Below are 23,672 nucleotides of genomic sequence, written 5' to 3'. Positions count from 1 at the left end.
TGGAACTGGACAACTCGACATGAAGACGCATTCCAGAGACTGAAAGAGACTATAGCAGAGGCTCCAGTCCTGAAATACTACTGCCCAGAGGAGGAGCTGACAGTACAATGTGACGCTTCTGACAAAGGGTTAGGTGCAGCACTCATGCAGACGGGTAAGCCTGTGGCTTTTGCGAGTAGAGCACTTACACGTACAGAGCAGGGTTATGCCCAGATCGAAAAGGAGCTTTTGGCTGTAGTTTTCAGCATGGAGAAGTTTCATCAGTACAGATATGGTCGTAAAGTGGTGGTACACAGTGATCACAAACCCTTAGAGACCATAGTAAGAAAACCACTGCTGAGCGCACCCAAACGGTTGCAAAGGATGCTTATGCGCATTCAGAAATATGACATAGATGTGGTGTATGTGCCAGGCAAAGACATGTTATTAGCAGACACATTGAGCAGGGCATATCTTCCAGAGTGCTCACCACAGGGCTCCATTGAGGAGGAAATAGAGAGCATTAACATGGTCACTCATGCACCCATCTCACCTGACAGACTAAACAGCATAAGGACTGCTACACAAGACGACAAAGCACTACAGATCCTCATAGATACAATTCACAGAGGTTGGCCGACAGACAAAAGAGACACTGACGGTGACATCAGACCATACTTCTCATTCCAGGATGAACTGAGTAGTCAGGATGGACTTGTGTTTAGAGGTGAACGTGTTGTTGTCCCGACTACCATGAGACAGGAGATCATAACTAGACTACACTCGACACACCTAGGTGTAGAAGGTTGTCTAAGGAGAGCCAGAGAGTGTGTGTATTGGCCAGGCATGAACGAACAAATTAAGACTTATGTGACTAAGTGTGGCATCTGCAGGTCAGTTGACTACAGACAGCAGAAAGAGACCTTGGTCCCACATGAGATCCCGACTAGACCATGGGCTAAGGTGGGCTCAGACCTGTTTATGTTTGACAACAAGGACTACCTTATCACCGTGGACTACTATTCAAACTTCTGGGAAATTGACTATCTCCCGGACACTAAGTCCACCACAGTGATTAGAAAGCTGAAGGCTCACTTTGCCAGACAGGGCATCCCGGACATTGTTGTTTCAGATAATGGACCACAGTATACGTCCGGTGAGTTTCTGAGATTTAGTCGACTGTGGGGTTTCCAGCATAAAACATCTTCGCCAGGTTACCCTCAGAGTAACGGGAAGGCTGAATCAGCAGTGAAGACAGCAAAGAGGCTGCTGCTGAAGGCAAAAATGGCGGGGCAAGACCCGTATCTTGCGATTCTGGACCATCGCAACACACCATCACAAGGCCTGGAGACCAGCCCAGCTCAGAGGCTGCTCAGCAGGAGGACACAGACGCTTTTGCCAACCAGGACAAGCCTGCTAAGGCCAAAAGTCATTCCAGCCCGGCGGGAGTTGGAGATGAAACAGAAGCGCCAAAAACTGTGCTATGACCGATCAGCACGAGACATGGACTCTTTGAAGCTAGGGGACAGTGTCAGAGTTCAGCCTTTTGACCGCCATTCCACTTGGAGCAGGGGAGTGGTGATTGGGACTGTTGACCCGAGGTCCTATGAGGTTCAGTTGGACTCTGGAAGTGTCCTGAGGAGGAATCGGAGGCACCTGAGACATGCAGGCGTGATGGATCAGGAAAATGGCATAACAGTCCACCGGGGCACTGACCAGCTCAGTCACAGCTCCTGCAGACACTCGTGAGCGGCAGATCAAGACTGACGAGGTATCAGGGGGTGTCAGGACAAGGTCAGGCCGCAAAGTGGTTCCACCACTTAGGTACAAAGACTATGTTACATAATGAGGATTTATTGTTTATTGTTTGAGGGGAAGAGTTGTGTATTCTGTGGATATTGATGTTCACTACAGCTTACAGAAATGTACATGTTTGAATAAGTGGAATGCTTTTGTATTCTTTGAGTGTTTCATATTGTTTGCTCCCTCAGTGAGAAGAAGGACAAAAAAAAAAAAAAAAAAAAGAGAAAGGATGTAATAATGTGAATTATTGTTTACAAGATGGTTTGTTCCACAATAGAGTGTGTTGCTGCACGGACGTTTTAGAGTGTCACACGAGTAAGGATTGTTAGGCTGTATGTTGCTGTTGTACATGGCAGAGGACCAATCTGAGTCGCATGACTTGTTAATAAAACTTACTACCCCGTTGGGTAGGAAATAGATATTCTGGAGTCTGTCGTGAATGAGACCAGAATATAACAGGAGCGGGCACGCTCTGTTTTGCGTAACTATTTGTAAATCCCGGTAGCACTGCAACCACGTAAGCTAGCGCAATAATTTTTTTTGCATATGAAACCGGAGGAGTTGTACTTACATCTTATGCCATCAGCTTGTCCTAAGTCACAGTTTCCTTCCACATATGCAAAAACTTCATAAAAAGCACTTGCAGCAACAAAAACATAATATTCCAGAAACACGCTTTGCCGATCCGATCAGCTGTTTGTAACACTTCCTACGTCCATAAGCGGGAACTATCGCATGTCCGCCATGACCTGCCCGAAACCGGAAGTGACATCATTTTGCGGAAATGTAGTTTTTTACCATCAGGGCCTTCTGAGCCTATACTGGTGTTTTTAAAAGTTATGTTTGACTTTATGACTTTCTGTGTCGTTTCTGGGATGCTTAGGACTCATATTGCACTGCTGGAAATAGTTTATTTTGATGCATATGCTGTTTTTTGCAAATTTGCATTATAATATTTATTTTCGTTTTTCCTGCAGTATATAAAAATTGGTGTATTTCAAAAATAAAACTATGAAGACACTTAAAATAAATTTCCTGTGGTGGGAAACTAGTTTGTGCAACTTTTTTGTATTTACAGTTTTGAGGGATAAGCCTCTTAAATTTCTCTAACTAGAAATATATGTTAAAAAAACAAAAATGATTTAAACAATTTTTGTAGTTTATTGCACTTTATTGCAATTTATGTAATTACTATGCACTTAATGCAGACATATTATTAAAATTTGGGCTATAATGGTTGTATTGATGTATATCAACTTGAAATGCTCCCAAAAATGGCACTACAGCATGTAAAAATATAATATAAGCTCTGGCAGACTTGGTTCTATGGTAGGTCTTAAAGGGTTAATGTGTCAAAAGCCTCTTCAAAAATGCACTGTATTTTCATTTTCTATCTGTTACACACGAAGACTGAGACCAGCCAGATTCAGAAGACTGTGAGCTGCCTAAAGCCGCAACCAAACAGCTTTCCAAACAATGATCTGGACCTGAAACATCCAGAGCCTGAAAGGGTAAATATAATCCAGTGTACCACTTAATGAACTAATAATTTAATCTATCATCATTCTTTATGGATGCTGTGTGTGTGTGTTTGGCAGTCACCTGGGTGAGATGTGATTTACATGGACCGTGGCTTGTAGGTCCTTTTCATTGTTTCAAAGTGCAAGTCTGGATAACATCTGAGTGTGTGTGTGTGTGTTAACCACCCAAATGTGACTTAGGAGGACCACACTGTTATTGGGAAACTCCGTCAAAGTTTGCTTCATGGTGACATCACTCTGGTTTTAGGAGGGGTCTTCTTGTATTTTTTGACAGTTTGACCTACAGCATGCAGAACTGACTGCATGTGCTTTGTTTCTATGTTGAAATGGTTTGAAACTCAGGCTTGAACATTAAGATAGATAGTACTATACAACTTCTTAACTTGTTTTAGGCACTTTTTACTGCTGTAGTGCATGGGTTCTCTCTGGCTGTGTACTCTGGCTTCTTCCCACAGTCCAAAGATGTAGCTTATGGGGTTAGGTTAACTGGTGATTCAAAACTGCCCTTTGGTGTGAATGCAAATGCTTGTCCTTCCATGTTAGACTGGTGATCTGTCCAGATTGTACTGCCCTATGGTAGCTGGTATAGGCCCCAAACCTGCTACCCCACAATCCTGATAAGGATAAGTGGAAGAGGATGGATGATTGCAAAGGAATCAGTTGTTAATTATTGTAGGCAGTATTTTTTTCAGAAGAAAACATTTCTTGAGTGAAAAGCCCCCCCCCCCCCCCCCCCCCCCCCACACACACACACACACATATACACACACACACACACACATGCAAAATAAAAACAGAAGCTCAGGCCTTCCCAGTACAGTTGCAAGAAGAGCACTTGGTCTAATCTTTGTGCCATCTTTTCTTTGTTGCAGGATCTTGATGAAGAAATGCCTCAGCAAGGCTCAGAAGCCATGCATTCTTCTTCAGTGCAAGATTTTGAAGAGGTAACATTGACCTAGGACAGATTTTAATGAATGTTTCTCATGCACGATGTGTACCTTACGCTATTTGTTATTATCGCTATTTAATGTTTCAAAAGAGTCTTCAAAAATGCACTGTATTTTCATTTTCTATCTGTTACACATGAAGACTGAGACCAGCCAGATTCAGAAGACTGTGAGCTGCCTAAAGCCGCAACCAAACAGCTTTCCAAACAATGATCTGGACCTGAAACATCCAGAGCCTGAAAGGGTAAATATAATCCAGTGTACCACTTAATGAACTAATAATTTAATCTATCATCATTCTTTATGGATGCTGTGTGTGTGTGTTTGGCAGTCACCTGGGTGAGATGTGATTTACATGGACCGTGGCTTGTAGGTCCTTTTCATTGTTTCAAAGTGCAAGTCTGGATAACATCTGAGTGTGTGTGTGTGTGTGTGTGTGTGTGTGTGTGTGTGTGTGTGTGTGTTAACCACCCAAATGTGACTTAGGAGGACCACACTGTTATTGGGAGACTCCGTTGTGATATTATTCTGTTATCATATGTTACCTTATATATGTAATCAAAGTAGTTGAATTAGAATACTGCTGTAGATCATATTATACCCTTTAATGTAGAGTGTGTGAGCTGTATGTAGTTTAGTTCTCATTATACTTTTGAGTTAACAGAACATATTCACATATTAGTTCATTAGATAAATGTGCATCACTCTGTATCCTTGATCTGCTGGGAATGTGTTACACTGTTTTCTTGACATGTTCTATTGTTGAATCATGAAGAGAAGGTTGTAAGCAGGAGACTCTGTGTCTAAGACAGGGGAGATAGACAGACCACATTACATACCCCCACCTTACAGAAAGCAGAGAAACAACTGCCGAGGTCATAACTTAGGCACTGTAACAGAGAAAGAATGTGATGTTTTGGCTTTTACGACTAGATGGGGGCCACTAGAGACTATAAAAAGCTGAGCAACCCGTCACCATTTTGAGACTTGCTGTGACCCTCTTCAGGCATGTCTCCCCATCATGATGGTCCTTATGCTCTTAAGTGTTGAATTGTATGGAAATAAATGATTGTTGATTGAGCATAAATACACCGAGTATTGTCCTTCCTTCAGCCCAAAGATTCAAAGAATTGGGAGATTTCAACAACTTGGTGCCGTGTGACCCGGATCTTTGGCGTGCTGAGGAGGTGCAGATTTGGCCTTTGGTGAGATCGTGAGGCGAGGTGAACAGAGGACCGGTCCAAATATAAAAAGGTAAGCACAGCCTGTTGTATTATAAATACCAAATGTGCATATTGGGCTTTCCAAATTAATCTGTTCGCTGAGTCACATGTATTTTCACATTAAATTTGTCGGTGTCTGGTTTTTTGGCGCAAGATACTAACAACATAAGTTGAGGCTGAATTCCAGTGTGTTAAATAAACTGCTTCTACCGAGATACTAATAACATACTACGTTGGACTAGTTGCAGTAAACTGCTTCTACCGAGATACTAATAACATACTACGTTGGACTAGTTGCAGCCACTTTACCTTCCACATTTAATTTTGTCTAAGACTGGCTTCTGTAGCAATAATACATTAGAATTTCTTCTGAAGACGCGGCCATTAGTTCAGTACATTGAAGTCGAGGTTTTGAAGTTTGTTTATGGTGTCAGTTACGTCCTTGGCTCTTGCCGGCTATGAAATAGAAGTTGATTTAAGGAAAAGCAGATGCTGGCTCATGGTGCGGTTAAACGCTGGCAACGCGAGAGCGAAACACGTCCGTAGGTGTGGTTTATGATACGGCCGTGTTCCGGTGGTGCGGCCGTGAAGTGCAGTAGTGGTTGGTGCTAGTTTTAGTACATTGAATAGAGGTTTGACGGTGGTTTGTGGCGTCAGTCGAGTTTTAAGGGCTGCGGTCATAAAACAAAGTAAAATTTTACTTGCCAAGAAGTACATAGAGCAAAACCTGGTTTATGGTGTCGGGTATAACTTCAGGGGACGCAGGCATCACTTTTATGATGCGATTTTGCCCCGTTGTGGCGGTCATAAACGCAGAGAAAGGGGTATTTTGATCTATGGTTGTTGTGCATCAAAAGAATTTTAACAGTTGAGCTCAGAGGTTTCTGTGCGCTCTCTGTGGGTCTCACTGTTTTGTGTGTGTAAAGGCGCGCTCTGAGTGAGTGTGTGCGAAGCTGCGAAGCGCGCTCTGGGTGTTGTTTTGAGGGTGAGTGAGGCGCGCTCTGAGTGTGTTTTTTGTGAGTGTGAAACGTGAACACAGTGACAGTGACGGTTGATGTGTTTGAATAGGAGGACATTAGTGCGAAGAGGATGCTTTAAGATCAAAGGTTGACGCCTAGTGTACCTGTGGAAACTAATTTTGTTCAAGGTGTGGCGACCCTCCTGGTCGTGGACGCGCGGCCAGGCCCAGCGGCGTCTGGATGCCAAGGTGGCAACTTGGGAACTGAGGATTCCCGCATTAGCTACGGAAATAACACTGGAACGGCCGTGTAATCACGGGTTCACATTTATTCTGGAATAGAACAAGAGAATGCTTTTACATCTAAGGTTGAGTTCTATCATAGGTGAAATATAAAAAGGTTGAATTCCTCATTTCAGTGGTTAAAATTGTTGTGTGCCTGTCCCCTGACGAGTGTGAAATTAAATAAAGAGGGAATTTGGAGCCACATAGAGATAGACGGGCATAATTGGGTGTATTACTCTGTGGTGTAATAAAAAATAAAAAATAAAAAAGAGAGATAGTAAGAGGTGTGTAGTGGAGAATTATGGAGGAGTAGAGAGAGGAATGTGTTGGGAGACTGGCGTACAGTTTACGCTGTCAAGGTAGGCGTGTTGCCTGCTTATCTGTTTAACAGTGATGAAAATGAAATTAAATAAATCTCTTAGTGTGTTAATACAGGAAGCTGCGGACCTGGACCAACTGCTCCCACAAGCACAGCGGCCGAAGCAAAATTATAGGTAATGGGAACCACACCCAGCACGAATCAGCAGCTGTGAAACAGACAGCAGCGAGGAGAGAATTAGAGGAGAAATTAAGAGAAGTTTTAACACATAAAATTGGGGCCAACGGACTTGTGGAGGTTGGAAAGGCGTCCGGAGCATCACAACAAAAGGTGAAACAAAAACACACACAAGCAGAGAAATCTGAGAGAAAGGCTTCTTTTAAGGTAACGCCTAGTTTGAGAAAAAGTTAAAATTAACCTGCCTGCCTACAAATGCACACACACGCAATGAAGAAACAGCTTACACTCATGAACACGTGAAGATTTTCCAGCAAGGCTAAAGCAGCGAAACTTAACATACATCTGTTGTTAAAGGATAAATACATTACTGACAAATAAACTCTCTGGGTTGCAGGACAACAATTTAACTTCAAAGAAAAAGACACTGGTCTGACCAACCAGTGAAGACATGACAAATTTAGGGGTTAAAAGATTCAAATTGTGACATGTTTTCTGCTGATTGATTGATACAAGTGATTACTGAATGAAAGAAAATTTCTTTTTGGGCTTTTAAACATGATCTTAAGAATTTTAGCAAGGTGCATGTTGTCCTGTCAACTTGGTGGGTTAGGAGTTGATTATATCGGGAGAGAAAAAAAACAAAAAAAGGGGGAGAGAAAGCTGACACAGGGCCTGGTCCCGGTGTTTCTCCCCTCTCGTTGTAATACAGCCAACACAACATCATTTTCCTGTTCGTTTGCTTTTGTTTTTTGTTTTTCTCTATATATATTTAATTACAGGCTGCTTTGCCGGCCCTGAAAGCCGAGGCTGACTGGACTCCTGCTCTCCCCTATACATGACACTGACCAAATGCTGTAACAGCTGGACCCACAACAACAACCTGAAAAAGTCAACAGTGCTGCAGGAATGCGATCTCATGCAGCAGAGACGGAGAGCACTAAACCTAAGGCCCGTTTCACTACACGGGGGAAATTCCCAGACTGCGTCAGCTGACAGAGCTGTGACGAGACGCCCACCAAGCCCGAAAAGTAAGGCCGAGCAAAAGAATGCTGACCTTGATAACTCTGCATTTACACTGTGCAGGACAGTGATGGACCAACACGGAGGATCGGGCAGCAAAAAGGGCGTGACCGGGACAGGAGGAGTAACTGAGGACAGAAGGCACCTCAGAATGGACAAAAAACACAGGAGAAGATGCAGGTTTCACCTGCAGTGAGCATGGACACTGGAGAAAGGACTGCCCCAATTGGGGTCAGAACCAGGACGGACTGAACTTTGAGCAGCAGCAGCAGCAATGGTCGCAAACAAACTGAAAAGGAGGAGGGCAGGACCCCAGGGCATGCTTCAGGCCGTGGTTTACCCAGAACACCAGAACAGGAAAGTGATGAACACACACACACACACACACACACACACACACACGTCTACAAACACACAGATTCAGAATGAAGTGAAATACACACATGAACACGTGCACTCGTTGAGTGAGTGAGAAATGACACACACACATACACACACACACACACACACACATTGGAATGCTGATTCACTGAGAAGTGATCCACACACACACACACACACACACACGCTGATGCAATGAAGAATGCTTTGCTTATGCTGATATGCAAAATGCTGCACACAAACATCCCAATGCATAATTTTTATGAGGAGCCATTGATTACCATTGATTACGTAGAATGTGTTATATGTCACCCAGAGGGCATTTATGTAGATTTTAGGAATAAGGTCTAAAACGGTTTGGTTATGAAAACAATGTCTGTGCGTGATGTCTGTTTATGGCTCAAGGCCTTGACTGAATTCTTTGCTGTGCTTCACACAGCCCTGATGAGGAACAGTGGCACAGAGTGAAGATGATGAATTAATAGTGTAAGTTTAGGTTGGAGTACGGCATTTTCTGTGATTGAGATTTAATTCAAGGAGGAACAAAAGGTGTTACGGCACCTGAGCTTCTCATTCCCACACAATATTGTCCCGGCAGGAAGCAAAACGTTCCTGTGAATTTCTGGTTGATTTTTTGGTTTTGCTTAACGCTAGCTTGATGTTATCAGTGAGCTTTGGCTTGTGTTCTTTCTCGTAAGCGAGAGAGGGATAGTTTTATGCTTGGACATGTCTGCAATGGGCCCTAGTTTGTGTTATTTTAGTAGTATTTTGTTGGTTATGTCTGTTTTGTTTTTGTTACAGTGCACTGAGATAAGAAAATCTGAGAGGTGTGATCCACCGGTGGTGATATGTTGATATTTTGTGAGTTCATGATTTAACAATCAGCTCTTTAAACCAGGCCTGAAAGATTGAAATTTAAAGCGCTATGAAATATTCTTACAAAAACAGTTGCAAAGTGTGCTTCTCCATGATTGTAATTGGCTTGGGAGAAATTCACTTATATGGGACACTGATCACATGAGAAGTCCTTTTTTTTTTTTTTTTTTTTTTTTTTTAAATGACATCAGAAACAGCAGTATGCGACATTACGTGATGGCAGAGCTTCAGTTCATCCTTTGTCATTTTTTTTTTTTTTTTTTTTTTTTTTTTTTTAATAAATAGGACAGGGGGAATGAATGAGAGAGAGAGGGGGAGAGAAAGAAAGAAAACCAAAGGGGAGAAGAGACGGTGAGAAGGGGGGGGAAGAGAGACAAAAAAAAAAAAAACTCCTGGGTCACCTGTATGGAGAAAAAAACAAACAAACAAACAAACAAACAAACAAAAACAAACAGAGGAGACAGCAAACAACAAAGAGCAACATAATAATAGAGAAAACAAAGCACCATCACAATAAACTAGCTAGTCATAGATATCAGTATTTACTAAGTAATAAACGATATTGTGCAGCACGCAAGATAGACAGCGCACAGTGTGCTTTGAGGCAGCAGCCAAGAAAGCTTTAGTCCGCGTCTGTGAATACCCATGTGTGCATACCTGTGTGGATCAGCATGCTTGCATTCCAAAGGTTTCTCCATGTAATGATCTGCTAGGGAGTGTGGGGGGGCCACAGCCCCGTCCTCCAGGGTGTGAAGCGGGTATGGAGGAGATCAAAACTCCAGACATCCAGAGGCCCCCAGAACACAAGAGACCATGGAAGACCAACAGAGGGGCAGCCGCACCACTGTCCCAGTAAGAGCTGAGGAGAGTCCCAGATGAGGGCTCGCCCAGCAGCCGCGGAGCAGAAGTCAGGGGGAGTTGCAGTGACGCGCCCGTGAGCTCCGCCGGCCCCCAGCTGCGCCTGAGTGACCGAGCCCTAGGCCGAGAGGCCGGGGGCACCCCACCTCCAAAGGGGCCCGAGCGAGCCCCAGGCCCCAGGCCCCGACAAGCGGCCGCCAAGGAGTGAGCCGGTGTGTACCCGGACGCCCACCCCCAGACACAAAGAACCACCAACACACCGACACCTGAGGGAGTCCGCCACCGGCAGGGGAAGTGGTGGTGGGTGGAGATAGGCCTCCAAACCTTGGAGGGCCTGAGGTGTCCCCAGAGAGGTGGCGTCTGATACCCAACCTGACATATAGACACAGACATACAGGCACACACAGACACAAACATCCATTCCCACCCTCATGCTCTCATATGCACTCACTCCACACTCAACCAACGTGGAGACAGACATAAAGAGACGCTGTACACACAATCACACTCCCCAAGCGTACTCTACAAACCGGGTCTAGGTACCCTTGCCCCTGGAGGGGGGAATTGCACCCAGACCCAGGTGGTGTTACCCTTTTCCCTGCGGTGGGGAGAGGCACATGAGAAGTCCTGAGTCTAAAAGGATTGCAGCGAGTCAATCCAGAACAAAAGAACAAAGAATTGTTCCCTTTTAAAATGATGACGTCATCTTGCTGATGATGGATGCTTGAATAGGTTGCGCGGGGGACTCCATTATCAGCAACATCTGGTATGAATGTGTGTGGAGGTATGCATGTGAATGGACTGTGATGGACTGACGACTAAAAGCTTTGACTGACTTGATACTGAGACAATGACTGCACCCACTTTAGGATAAGTAAATGCCAATAAACAATTCACCCAGCCGGCAAGAGAAGGGTGGATGCTTCGCTTTGTTTTGTTTTGTTTTTACAGGAGCAGGAGGATAAGAGAGACTGGAGGAGGAGACTGTAGCTTCACATAAGTATGAACTGCAGACTTAACACTTTGGTTGCTAATTCTGAGTTACTGATGTTTGCATTAAGAAAACTGTGCTATATTAGCTGTGTTTTGATTAAGGTATCATGTTATATTATTGGGAATGCCAAATGCTACAGTGGAGAAAACTATTGATATCACTCATGACTGGAATATGTTACTATTAACCATAGCAGGCCACTGTAAAAAGTCAATTAAATTTTATAGAGGAAAATCGCCAAAACTTTAACAATACCTATGAATGACTGGCCACATTCAGAATAGAGATATGCAATAATGAACATTGGTCCACGTGATTTAGGTTCTCACTTGAAATAGTAAGTATTAAAAGTAGAATATAATCGACAGGGACATGTGATAGGATGTGGGACTGCAAAAGAACAAGAGCAAAGTAAAGAAAGAAAACCTATTGTGTTTAGTTTGGATAAATTCAAATTGAAATGTACCATTATGCTCAGAGGATCAATATGAAATTCAATATATGCTAATTTTATATGAAGTACATGACTGATAACTGTTCTGTCCTGCGCTTTTGTTTCTATAAGCACCCACTTGACCACACCAACAGTTTCTCGCCACCAACAGGGGGTATTTGCAAAGAATAGGGAGGAATATCATCAAAACTGGGAAAGGTAAGCCCCGAAGGGGGTGATGACACCATAACTTTCACTTATGGTCAAATTCTTAAAATTTGACCCCAAACTTGAAAATTCTTCAAACATTTAGAGACAAAGTGGATAAACATAATGTCGCAAACCACATAAGGATGGAGCATTTGAATCAATAAGATGGTGAAATAACACGCAGTAAAATGTGGATCATGTTGATTATGTTTATTCCAGTGTGCAGAGGAGTCAATTACCTTCACAAAGTTTATAAATTCACTTGAACCAAAATTAGGAGCACCCGGAGCTGTAAGAGTTAATAGTCTCAATACCCAAGGATAAGCACAAGAGTATGACTGATATGATGGGACTGGGATTTTTCTACACTTAATTATTGCAGACACAACTAAAACTATAACTGAAACTAATCAAAACTAAACTAAACTAGCAAACAATTGGTAAAAACTGATTAAAACTGATATAAAATTGAAAATCTGAAGTCGAAGCTAAATAAAAATAAAAACTAATGAAAATTGCAAAACTATTACAACCCTGGTCCAGACTAAGACTGTTGGACATCTTCAGGGCAGAAAAGGGTTGGTGTGACCAAGGTGTGGTTTGGCTTGTTGTATGTACAGTTCAAAATGTTACAGCTCTGGATGGACCAGTTACCAGGGTATGGAAGGATGACAGACTTTATCACATGAGGAGAAGGGAAATTTCCGGGATTGAAGATCCTTAGGGATGACAAGGCTGGAGCAACGGTACTTGAGAGAAGAATTTCTGATACTTTCTGAGATATGATGTCACTAACCTTCTCTTTTAATTGTCTAGCTCCAATGAATTGACACATGGGAATGTGTCAAAAAGGGGGAAGTTGAGTCCGAACATCAAACAATGGTTTTATGAACATCTGATGACTTGATTTGTGTGTTTAATAATTTAGGTATGGCAAAACTTAAGCATATAATGTGTTAGACTTAGAAATGGTTCATTAATTTTTGATTTCTTTTACACACACATAGATTATGATTAGAATAAGTCCCTGGGTCAAAGAGTCCTGAACATAATATTTTAAACCAAATTTGAATCATTAGAAGAACAATGGATAACAATATTAGATTATCAAGGCTAGGGAGAGAGGTGTTTTGGTTTTCTGTCTCTTGCAGAGAAAGGAACAGACACCAGACGGGGACACAGAGATGTGAGGACCCTTCACAGCAGAGACAGATGTAGGGACTGCCGAGACAGCAACTGGGGTCAAGTGTCATGGCGTTTGGGCTCCTGGAGAAGATGGATCCCATAAACACAGCAATAACCATGAAGGGGTTGGCGAAAACCAGGAACACCAGACCAACGAGGTTCAAGAGGCTCTTGGCAAAAAGGGGGACACGGAGGTGACCCCAAAACACACAGATCCTTGTTTGAAATCGGGGCAGAATAATCCCCAGAACTGTGCAATGACTAAAGGGTGGTCTAACCCCGGAGGTCGACTAAAGAAGCTGAGAATCACCCAACTGGAAGACACTGGTAGCTGCAGCAATAAAAATAAAGGTTAAAAGCTCCTTAGACAGAGGTTCTAGTCTAAGTACATTTGAAAGGTATAAGGGGGCATTAAAAAGGGGGTGGAAAACTGGAGCACCAAAATAAAGCTGTGGGAGAATTGGGGAGTGATGGGAGTGTCATCTGTAACTGCTGTTATGGTCATAAGTCTAACTTTGCTTGCATCTGAACTGCGTGAACACAGAGGTCATCCCACATATGGTCCACCCGTTAAAGGGGGACAGAGGGCCTCAGGACCAAGAAGAACTGGACCTTGCAATGCTGGAGTGTATGTTGTAAGTGATCTCTTTGAAGAAAAGAGATCAAAGGGGGAATTGTGATATTATTCTGTTATCATATGTTACCTTATATATGTAATCAAAGTAGTTGAATTAGAATACTGCTGTAGATCATATTATACCCTTTAATGTAGAGTGTGTGAGCTGTATGTAGTTTAGTTCTCATTATACTTTTGAGTTAACAGAACATATTCACATATTAGTTCATTAGATAAATGTGCATCACTCTGTATCCTTGATCTGCTGGGAATGTGTTACACTGTTTTCTTGACATGTTCTATTGTTGAATCATGAAGAGAAGGTTGTAAGCAGGAGACTCTGAGTCTAAGACAGGGGAGATAGACAGACCACATTCCATACCCCCACCTTACAGAAAGCAGAGAAACAACTGCCGAGGTCATAACTTAGGCGCTGTAACAGAGAAAGAATGTGATGTTTTGGCTTTTACGACTAGATGGGGGCCACTAGAGACTATACAAAGCTGAGCAACCCGTCACCATTTTGAGACTTGCTGTGACCCTCTTCAGGCATGTCTCCCCATCATGATGGTCCTTATGCTCTTAAGTGTGTGTGAATGGGTGGATGACTGGATATGTAAAGCGCTTTGGGGTCCTTAGGGACTAGTAAAGCGCTATATAAATACAGGCCATTTACCATTAAGTGTTGAATTGTATGGAAATAAATGATTGTTGATTGAGCATAAATACACCGAGTATTGTCCTTCCTTCAGCCCAAAGATTCAAAGAATTGGGAGATTTCAACAATAACATCTGAGTGTGTGTGTGTGTGTGTTAACCACCCAAATGTGACTTAGGAGGACCACACTGTTATTGGGAGACTCCGTCAAAGTTTGCTTCATGGTAACATCACTCTGGTTTTAGGAGGGGTCTTCTTGTATTTTTTGACAGTTTGACCTACAGCATGCAGAACTGACTGCATGTGCTTTGTTTCTATGTTGAAATGGTTTGAAACTCAGGCTTGAACATTAAGATAGATAGTACTATACAACTTCTTAACTTGTTTTAGGCACTTTTTACTGCTGTAGTGCATGGGTTCTCTCTGGCTGTGTACTCTGGCTTCTTCCCACAGTCCAAAGATGTAGCTTATGGGGTTAGGTTAACTGGTGATTCAAAACTGCCCTTTGGTGTGAATGCAAATGCTTGTCCTTCCATGTTAGACTGGTGATCTGTCCAGGTTGTACTGCCCTATGGTAGCTGGTATAGGCCCCAAACCTGCTACCCCACAATCCTGATAAGGATAAGTGGAAGAGGATGGATGATTGCAAAGGAATCAGTTGTTAATTATTGTAGGCAGTATTTTTTTCAGAAGAAAACATTTCTTGAGTGAAAAGCCCCCCCCCCCCCCCACACACACACACACATACACACACACACACACACACATGCAAAATAAAAACAGAAGCTCAGGCCTTCCCAGTACAGTTGCAAGAAGAGCACTTGGTCTAATCTTTGTGCCATCTTTTCTTTGTTGCAGGATCTTGATGAAGAAATGCCTCAGCAAGGCTCAGAAGCCATGCATTCTTCTTCAGTGCAAGACTTTGAAGAGGTAACATTGACCTAGGACAGATTTTAATGAATGTTTCTCATGCACGATGTGTACCTTACGCTATTTGTTATTATCGCTATTTAATGTTTCAAAAGCGTCTTCAAAAATGCACTGTATTTTCATTTTCTATCTGTTACACATGAAGACTGAGACCAGCCAGATTCAGAAGACTGTGAGCTGCCTAAAGCCGCAACCAAACAGCTTTCCAAACAATGATCTGGACCTGAAACATCCAGAGCCTGAAAGGGTAAATATAATCCAGTGTACCACTTAATGAACTAATAATTTAATCTATCATCATTCTTTATGGATGCTGTGTGTGTGTGTTTGGCAGTCACCTGGGTGAGATGTGATTTACATGGACCGTGGCTTGTAGGTCCTTTTCATTGTTTCAAAGTGCAAGTCTGGATAACATCTGAGTGTGTGTGTGTGTGTGTGTGTGTTAACCACCCAAATGTGACTTAGGAGGACCACACTGTTATTGGGAGACTCCGTCAAAGTTTGCTTCATGGTGACATCACTCTGGTTTTAGGAGGGGTCTTCTTGTATTTTTTGACAGTTTGACCTACAGCATGCAGAACTGACTGCATGTGCTTTGTTTCTATGTTGAAATGGTTTGAAACTCAGGCTTGAACATTAAGATAGATAGTACTATACAACTTCTTAACTTGTTTTAGGCACTTTTTACTGCTGTAGTGCATGGGTTCTCTCTGGCTGTGTACTCTGGCTTCTTCCCACAGTCCAAAGATGTAGCTTATGGGGTTAGGTTAACTGGTGATTAGGGCTGGGCCATATTATACCGTTCACGGTAATACCGGTATAATGTTAGGCAACGATAGGAAAATGAAATATCGCGATAGAATGGGAGTAAAACGCGCATGCGCAGTGCCTTTGTTTTCATACGCACATGGCCGATTGTTGAGTGAAACAGATAAACCAGAATTGGTTTGTAAAAATGGTGCAACTTCCGTGATGTGGAACTGGTTTGGTGTTTGTCCGTCAGATACATGACAAAGCACATTTTTTTTGCAGAACATGCAAGCGGCCGTTGTTATTGTCATATTTGTCGGACTAAGATGCTCTTAAATCTGGGAGTAATCTGGGTCCTAAACTCTGTATTATTCAGGTCAAACAACACTGCAGCATCACTGAGAGTTAAAAACTGTCTAAATTCTTTCATCTTTAATAAAACGATCAGCATTGCTGCTTTACCAGGTGTAACTATAAAGTTTAACTTCCAGGCATCCATGAAAACCAAAGTTATTACATTTAACGAGTTAGAAGTTAGCAGAAAGCTAGCGGAAGTTAGCTCGCTAGTTTCGCTAGTTACCTAAGCGTGATATAGCATGTTCTGACTGAGAGATTTCTGAAAAAATTCAAACGTACAGCTCTGCTATCACTTCCAACATAAATGAAGACAGGAAACTAAACAGCAGTGACGTTTGTAGAGTTACTGAAGTTGGGCTAGCTGGTATATAATGATGTGCTACGTGATCGCTAGCGACACAGCTATGTTAGCATAACATAAACAGTGAAGCTGGAGGACGAACACTAACACTTTTCCACTTATAAAAGTTAACGTGAAGGTTCCTCATGGTTAGAGACAAATGCAATCGCATGGCAGGATGCTGTAAACAGACCAAACTTCAGTCAGGAGAACAACTGAGATAATCCATCCACAATACGAGGTTAGTCATTAATATACTGCAACAACATGGGAATAGAGCAGCTGCCAGAGAATTCAACATTAATGAATCAATGGTACAGGAGTGGAGGAAGCAAGAAGAATGAGTTTAATAAAGTTTGATTTATCTGACTGCTTTGTTTCGCTTAATGTGCCTTATAATCCCGTGCACCTTATGGTCCGAAAAATGCATACTGCACACTGCAGTTTAATGTTGCAAAGCACCTCTTTTTAACTTCAGTGGATATTATACATGGTTATGCTCAGGATATGTCAGCCCATTTCTACTGGAAATGCCTTTTGGTTAAACTTTCAGCAAGGAATTTGCATTTGCACTGTTACATTTTTATAAAGCTTTAATGTACATAAAAACCAGCTTCTTGTTTAAGTGAAAATAAATGGAAGGTTGTCTTTTTGCGCTAGTAATGTTGTGGAGTATTTTGTCTCGCATCAATTATATCGTCAGTTATATCGTTATCGCAAATTGTCAAATATATATCGTGATAAATATTTTTGGCCATATCGCCCTGCTCTACTGGTGATTCAAAACTGCCCTTTGGTGTGAATGCAAATGCTTGTCCTTCCATGTTAGACTGGTGATCTGTCCAGGTTGTACTGCCCTATGGTAGCTGGTATAGGCCCCAAACCTGCTACCCCACAATCCTGATAAGGATAAGTGGAAGAGGATGGATGATTGCAAAGGAATCAGTTGTTAATTATTGTAGGCAGTATTTTTTTCAGAAGAAAACATTTCTTGAGTGAAAAGCCCCCCCCCCCCCCCCCCCCCCCCCACACACACACACATATACACACACACACACACACATGCAAAATAAAAACAGAAGCTCAGGCCTTCCCAGTACAGTTGCAAGAAGAGCACTTGGTCTAATCTTTGTGCCATCTTTTCTTTGTTGCAGGATCTTGATGAAGAAATGCCTCAGCAAGGCTCAGAAGCCATGCATTCTTCTTCAGTGCAAGATTTTGAAGAGGTAACATTGACCTAGGACAGATTTTAATGAATGTTTCTCATGCACGATGTGTACCTTACGCTATTTGTTATTATCGCTATTTAATGTTTCAAAAGAGTCTTCAAAAATGCACTGTATTTTCATTTTCTATCTGTTACACATGAAGACTGAGACCAGCCAGATTCAGAAGACTGTGAGCTGCCTAAAGCCGCAACCAAACAGCTTTCCAAACAATGATCTGGACCTGAAACATCCAGAGCCTGAAAGGGTAAATATAATCCAGTGTACCACTTAATGAACTAATAATTTAATCTATCATCATTCTTTATGGATGCTGTGTGTGTGTGTTTGGCAGTCACCTGGGTGAGATGTGATTTACATGGACCGTGGCTTGTAGGTCCTTTTCATTGTTTCAAAGTGCAAGTCTGGATAACATCTGAGTGTGTGTGTGTGTGTGTTAACCACCCAAATGTGACTTAGGAGGACCACACTGTTATTGGGAGACTCCGTCAAAGTTTGCTTCATGGTGACATCACTCTGGTTTTAGGAGGGGTCTTCTTGTATTTTTTGACAGTTTGACCTACAGCATGCAGAACTGACTGCATGTGCTTTGTTTCTATGTTGAAATGGTTTGAAACTCAGGCTTGAACATTAAGATAGATAGTACTATACAACTTCTTAACTTGTTTTAGGCACTTTTTACTGCTGTAGTGCATGGGTTCTCTCTGGCTGTGTACTCTGGCTTCTTCCCACAGTCCAAAGATGTAGCTTATGGGGTTAGGTTAACTGGTGATTAGGGCTGGGCCATATTATACCGTTCACGGTAATACCGGTATAATGTTAGGCAACGATAGGAAAATGAAATATCGCGATAGAATGGGAGTAAAACGCGCATGCGCAGTGCCTTTGTTTTCATACGCACATGGCCGATTGTTGAGTGAAACAGATAAACCAGAATTGGTTTGTAAAAATGGTGCAACTTCCGTGATGTGGAACTGGTTTGGTGTTTGTCCGTCAGATACACGACAAAGCACATTTTTTTTGCAGAACATGCAAGCGGCCGTTGTTATTGTCATATTTGTCGGACTAAGATGCTCTTAAATCTGGGAGTAATCTGGGTCCTAAACTCTGTATTATTCAGGTCAAACAACACTGCAGCATCACTGAGAGTTAAAAACTGTCTAAATTCTTTCATCTTTAATAAAACGATCAGCATTGCTGCTTTACCAGGTGTAACTATAAAGTTTAACTTCCAGGCATCCATGAAAACCAAAGTTATTACATTTAACGAGTTAGAAGTTAGCAGAAAGCTAGCGGAAGTTAGCTCGCTAGTTTCGCTAGTTACCTAAGCGTGATATAGCATGTTCTGACTGAGAGATTTCTGAAAAAATTCAAACGTACAGCTCTGCTATCACTTCCAACATAAATGAAGACAGGAAACTAAACAGCAGTGACGTTTGTAGAGTTACTGAAGTTGGGCTAGCTGGTATATAATGATGTGCTACGTGATCGCTAGCGACACAGCTATGTTAGCATAACATAAACAGTGAAGCTGGAGGACGAACACTAACACTTTTCCACTTATAAAAGTTAACGTGAAGGTTCCTCATGGTTAGAGACAAATGCAATCGCATGGCAGGATGCTGTAAACAGACCAAACTTCAGTCAGGAGAACAACTGAGATAATCCATCCACAATACGAGGTTAGTCATTAATATACTGCAACAACATGGGAATAGAGCAGCTGCCAGAGAATTCAACATTAATGAATCAATGGTACAGGAGTGGAGGAAGCAAGAAGAATGAGTTTAATAAAGTTTGATTTATCTGACTGCTTTGTTTCGCTTAATGTGCCTTATAATCCCGTGCACCTTATGGTCCGAAAAATGCATACTGCACACTGCAGTTTAATGTTGCAAAGCACCTCTTTTTAACTTCAGTGGATATTATACATGGTTATGCTCAGGATATGTCAGCCCATTTCTACTGGAAATGCCTTTTGGTTAAACTTTCAGCAAGGAATTTGCATTTGCACTGTTACATTTTTATAAAGCTTTAATGTACATAAAAACCAGCTTCTTGTTTAAGTGAAAATAAATGGAAGGTTGTCTTTTTGCGCTAGTAATGTTGTGGAGTATTTTGTCTCGCATCAATTATATCGTCAGTTATATCGTTATCGCAAATTGTCAAATATATATCGTGATAAATATTTTTGGCCATATCGCCCTGCTCTACTGGTGATTCAAAACTGCCCTTTGGTGTGAATGCAAATGCTTGTCCTTCCATGTTAGACTGGTGATCTGTCCAGGTTGTACTGCCCTATGGTAGCTGGTATAGGCCCCAAACCTGCTACCCCACAATCCTGATAAGGATAAGTGGAAGAGGATGGATGATTGCAAAGGAATCAGTTGTTAATTATTGTAGGCAGTATTTTTTTCAGAAGAAAACATTTCTTGAGTGAAAAGCCCCCCCCCCCCCCCCCCCCCCACACACACACACACATATACACACACACACACACACATGCAAAATAAAAACAGAAGCTCAGGCCTTCCCAGTACAGTTGCAAGAAGAGCACTTGGTCTAATCTTTGTGCCATCTTTTCTTTGTTGCAGGATCTTGATGAAGAAATGCCTCAGCAAGGCTCAGAAGCCATGCATTCTTCTTCAGTGCAAGATTTTGAAGAGGTAACATTGACCTAGGACAGATTTTAATGAATGTTTCTCATGCACGATGTGTACCTTACGCTATTTGTTATTATCGCTATTTAATGTTTCAAAAGAGTCTTCAAAAATGCACTGTATTTTCATTTTCTATCTGTTACACATGAAGACTGAGACCAGCCAGATTCAGAAGACTGTGAGCTGCCTAAAGCCGCAACCAAACAGCTTTCCAAACAATGATCTGGACCTGAAACATCCAGAGCCTGAAAGGGTAAATATAATCCAGTGTACCACTTAATGAACTAATAATTTAATCTATCATCATTCTTTATGGATGCTGTGTGTGTGTGTTTGGCAGTCACCTGGGTGAGATGTGATTTACATGGACCGTGGCTTGTAGGTCCTTTTCATTGTTTCAAAGTGCAAGTCTGGATAACATCTGAGTGTGTGTGTGTGTGTGTGTGTGTTAACCACCCAAATGTGACTTAGGAGGACCACACTGTTATTGGGAGACTCCGTCAAAGTTTGCTTCATGGTGACATCACTCTGGTTTTAGGAGGGGTCTTCTTGTATTTTTTGACAGTTTGACCTACAGCATGCAGAACTGACTGCATGTGCTTTGTTTCTATGTTGAAATGGTTTGAAACTCAGGCTTGAACATTAAGATAGATAGTACTATACAACTTCTTAACTTGTTTTAGGCACTTTTTACTGCTGTAGTGCATGGGTTCTCTCTGGCTGTGTACTCTGGCTTCTTCCCACAGTCCAAAGATGTAGCTTATGGGGTTAGGTTAACTGGTGATTAGGGCTGGGCCATATTATACCGTTCACGGTAATACCGGTATAATGTTAGGCAACGATAGGAAAATGAAATATCGCGATAGAATGGGAGTAAAACGCGCATGCGCAGTGCCTTTGTTTTCATACGCACATGGCCGATTGTTGAGTGAAACAGATAAACCAGAATTGGTTTGTAAAAATGGTGCAACTTCCGTGATGTGGAACTGGTTTGGTGTTTGTCCGTCAGATACACGACAAAGCACATTTTTTTTGCAGAACATGCAAGCGGCCGTTGTTATTGTCATATTTGTCGGACTAAGATGCTCTTAAATCTGGGAGTAATCTGGGTCCTAAACTCTGTATTATTCAGGTCAAACAACACTGCAGCATCACTGAGAGTTAAAAACTGTCTAAATTCTTTCATCTTTAATAAAACGATCAGCATTGCTGCTTTACCAGGTGTAACTATAAAGTTTAACTTCCAGGCATCCATGAAAACCAAAGTTATTACATTTAACGAGTTAGAAGTTAGCAGAAAGCTAGCGGAAGTTAGCTCGCTAGTTTCGCTAGTTACCTAAGCGTGATATAGCATGTTCTGACTGAGAGATTTCTGAAAAAATTCAAACGTACAGCTCTGCTATCACTTCCAACATAAATGAAGACAGGAAACTAAACAGCAGTGACGTTTGTAGAGTTACTGAAGTTGGGCTAGCTGGTATATAATGATGTGCTACGTGATCGCTAGCGACACAGCTATGTTAGCATAACATAAACAGTGAAGCTGGAGGACGAACACTAACACTTTTCCACTTATAAAAGTTAACGTGAAGGTTCCTCATGGTTAGAGACAAATGCAATCGCATGGCAGGATGCTGTAAACAGACCAAACTTCAGTCAGGAGAACAACTGAGATAATCCATCCACAATACGAGGTTAGTCATTAATATACTGCAACAACATGGGAATAGAGCAGCTGCCAGAGAATTCAACATTAATGAATCAATGGTACAGGAGTGGAGGAAGCAAGAAGAATGAGTTTAATAAAGTTTGATTTATCTGACTGCTTTGTTTCGCTTAATGTGCCTTATAATCCCGTGCACCTTATGGTCCGAAAAATGCATACTGCACACTGCAGTTTAATGTTGCAAAGCACCTCTTTTTAACTTCAGTGGATATTATACATGGTTATGCTCAGGATATGTCAGCCCATTTCTACTGGAAATGCCTTTTGGTTAAACTTTCAGCAAGGAATTTGCATTTGCACTGTTACATTTTTATAAAGCTTTAATGTACATAAAAACCAGCTTCTTGTTTAAGTGAAAATAAATGGAAGGTTGTCTTTTTGCGCTAGTAATGTTGTGGAGTATTTTGTCTCGCATCAATTATATCGTCAGTTATATCGTTATCGCAAATTGTCAAATATATATCGTGATAAATATTTTTGGCCATATCGCCCTGCTCTACTGGTGATTCAAAACTGCCCTTTGGTGTGAATGCAAATGCTTGTCCTTCCATGTTAGACTGGTGATCTGTCCAGGTTGTACTGCCCTATGGTAGCTGGTATAGGCCCCAAACCTGCTACCCCACAATCCTGATAAGGATAAGTGGAAGAGGATGGATGATTGCAAAGGAATCAGTTGTTAATTATTGTAGGCAGTATTTTTTTCAGAAGAAAACATTTCTTGAGTGAAAAGCCCCCCCCCCCCCCCCCCCCCCCCCACACACACACACACACACACACACACAAACACACACAAACACACATGCAAAATAAAAACAGAAGCTCAGGCCTTCCCAGTACAGTTGCAAGAAGAGCACTTGGTCTAATCTTTGTGCCATCTTTTCTTTGTTGCAGGATCTTGATGAAGAAATGCCTCAGCAAGGCTCAGAAGCCATGCATTCTTCTTCAGTGCAAGATTTTGAAGAGGTAACATTGACCTAGGACAGATTTTAATGAATGTTTCTCATGCACGATGTGTACCTTACGCTATTTGTTATTATCGCTATTTAATGTTTCAAAAGAGTCTTCAAAAATGCACTGTATTTTCATTTTCTATCTGTTACACACGAAGACTGAGACCAGCCAGATTCAGAAGACTGTGAGCTGCCTAAAGCCGCAACCAAACAGCTTTCCAAACAATGATCTGGACCTGAAACATCCAGAGCCTGAAAGGGTAAATA

At 41.9% G+C, this 23,672-nt stretch overlaps 1 protein-coding gene and 2 long non-coding RNA genes across 3 annotated transcripts in view; 2 read left to right on the top strand and 1 right to left on the bottom strand.

Moving 5' to 3' along the window:
* LOC309717595 overlaps positions 1-4,532 on the top strand; it is a 33,931-nt gene extending 29,399 nt beyond the window's left edge. Inside the window, exons 2-4 of the long non-coding RNA XR_014279750.1 lie at positions 3,192-3,293; positions 4,196-4,267; positions 4,413-4,532. This is a non-coding gene — a long non-coding RNA (uncharacterized lncRNA). The remainder of the gene's footprint in view (positions 1-3,191; positions 3,294-4,195; positions 4,268-4,412) is intronic.
* The window catches only part of LOC309717400 (histone H1-like), a 186,606-nt gene that overhangs the window by 15,206 nt on the left and 147,728 nt on the right, over positions 1-23,672 (bottom strand). The gene's annotated exons all lie outside the window — the stretch shown is intronic.
* LOC309692230 lies at positions 20,966-23,648 on the top strand. The gene is made up of 3 exons (XR_014272253.1): positions 20,966-20,982; positions 23,347-23,418; positions 23,564-23,648. It is a non-coding gene; the product is annotated as an uncharacterized lncRNA (long non-coding RNA).

The sequence above is a fragment of the Aulonocara stuartgranti genome, assembly GCF_965226115.1.
Source record: "Aulonocara stuartgranti genome assembly, chromosome: 2".
In the NCBI taxonomy this organism is placed as follows: Eukaryota; Metazoa; Chordata; class Actinopteri; order Cichliformes; family Cichlidae; genus Aulonocara; species Aulonocara stuartgranti.
This window is presented reverse-complemented; position numbering and strand designations above follow the sequence as displayed.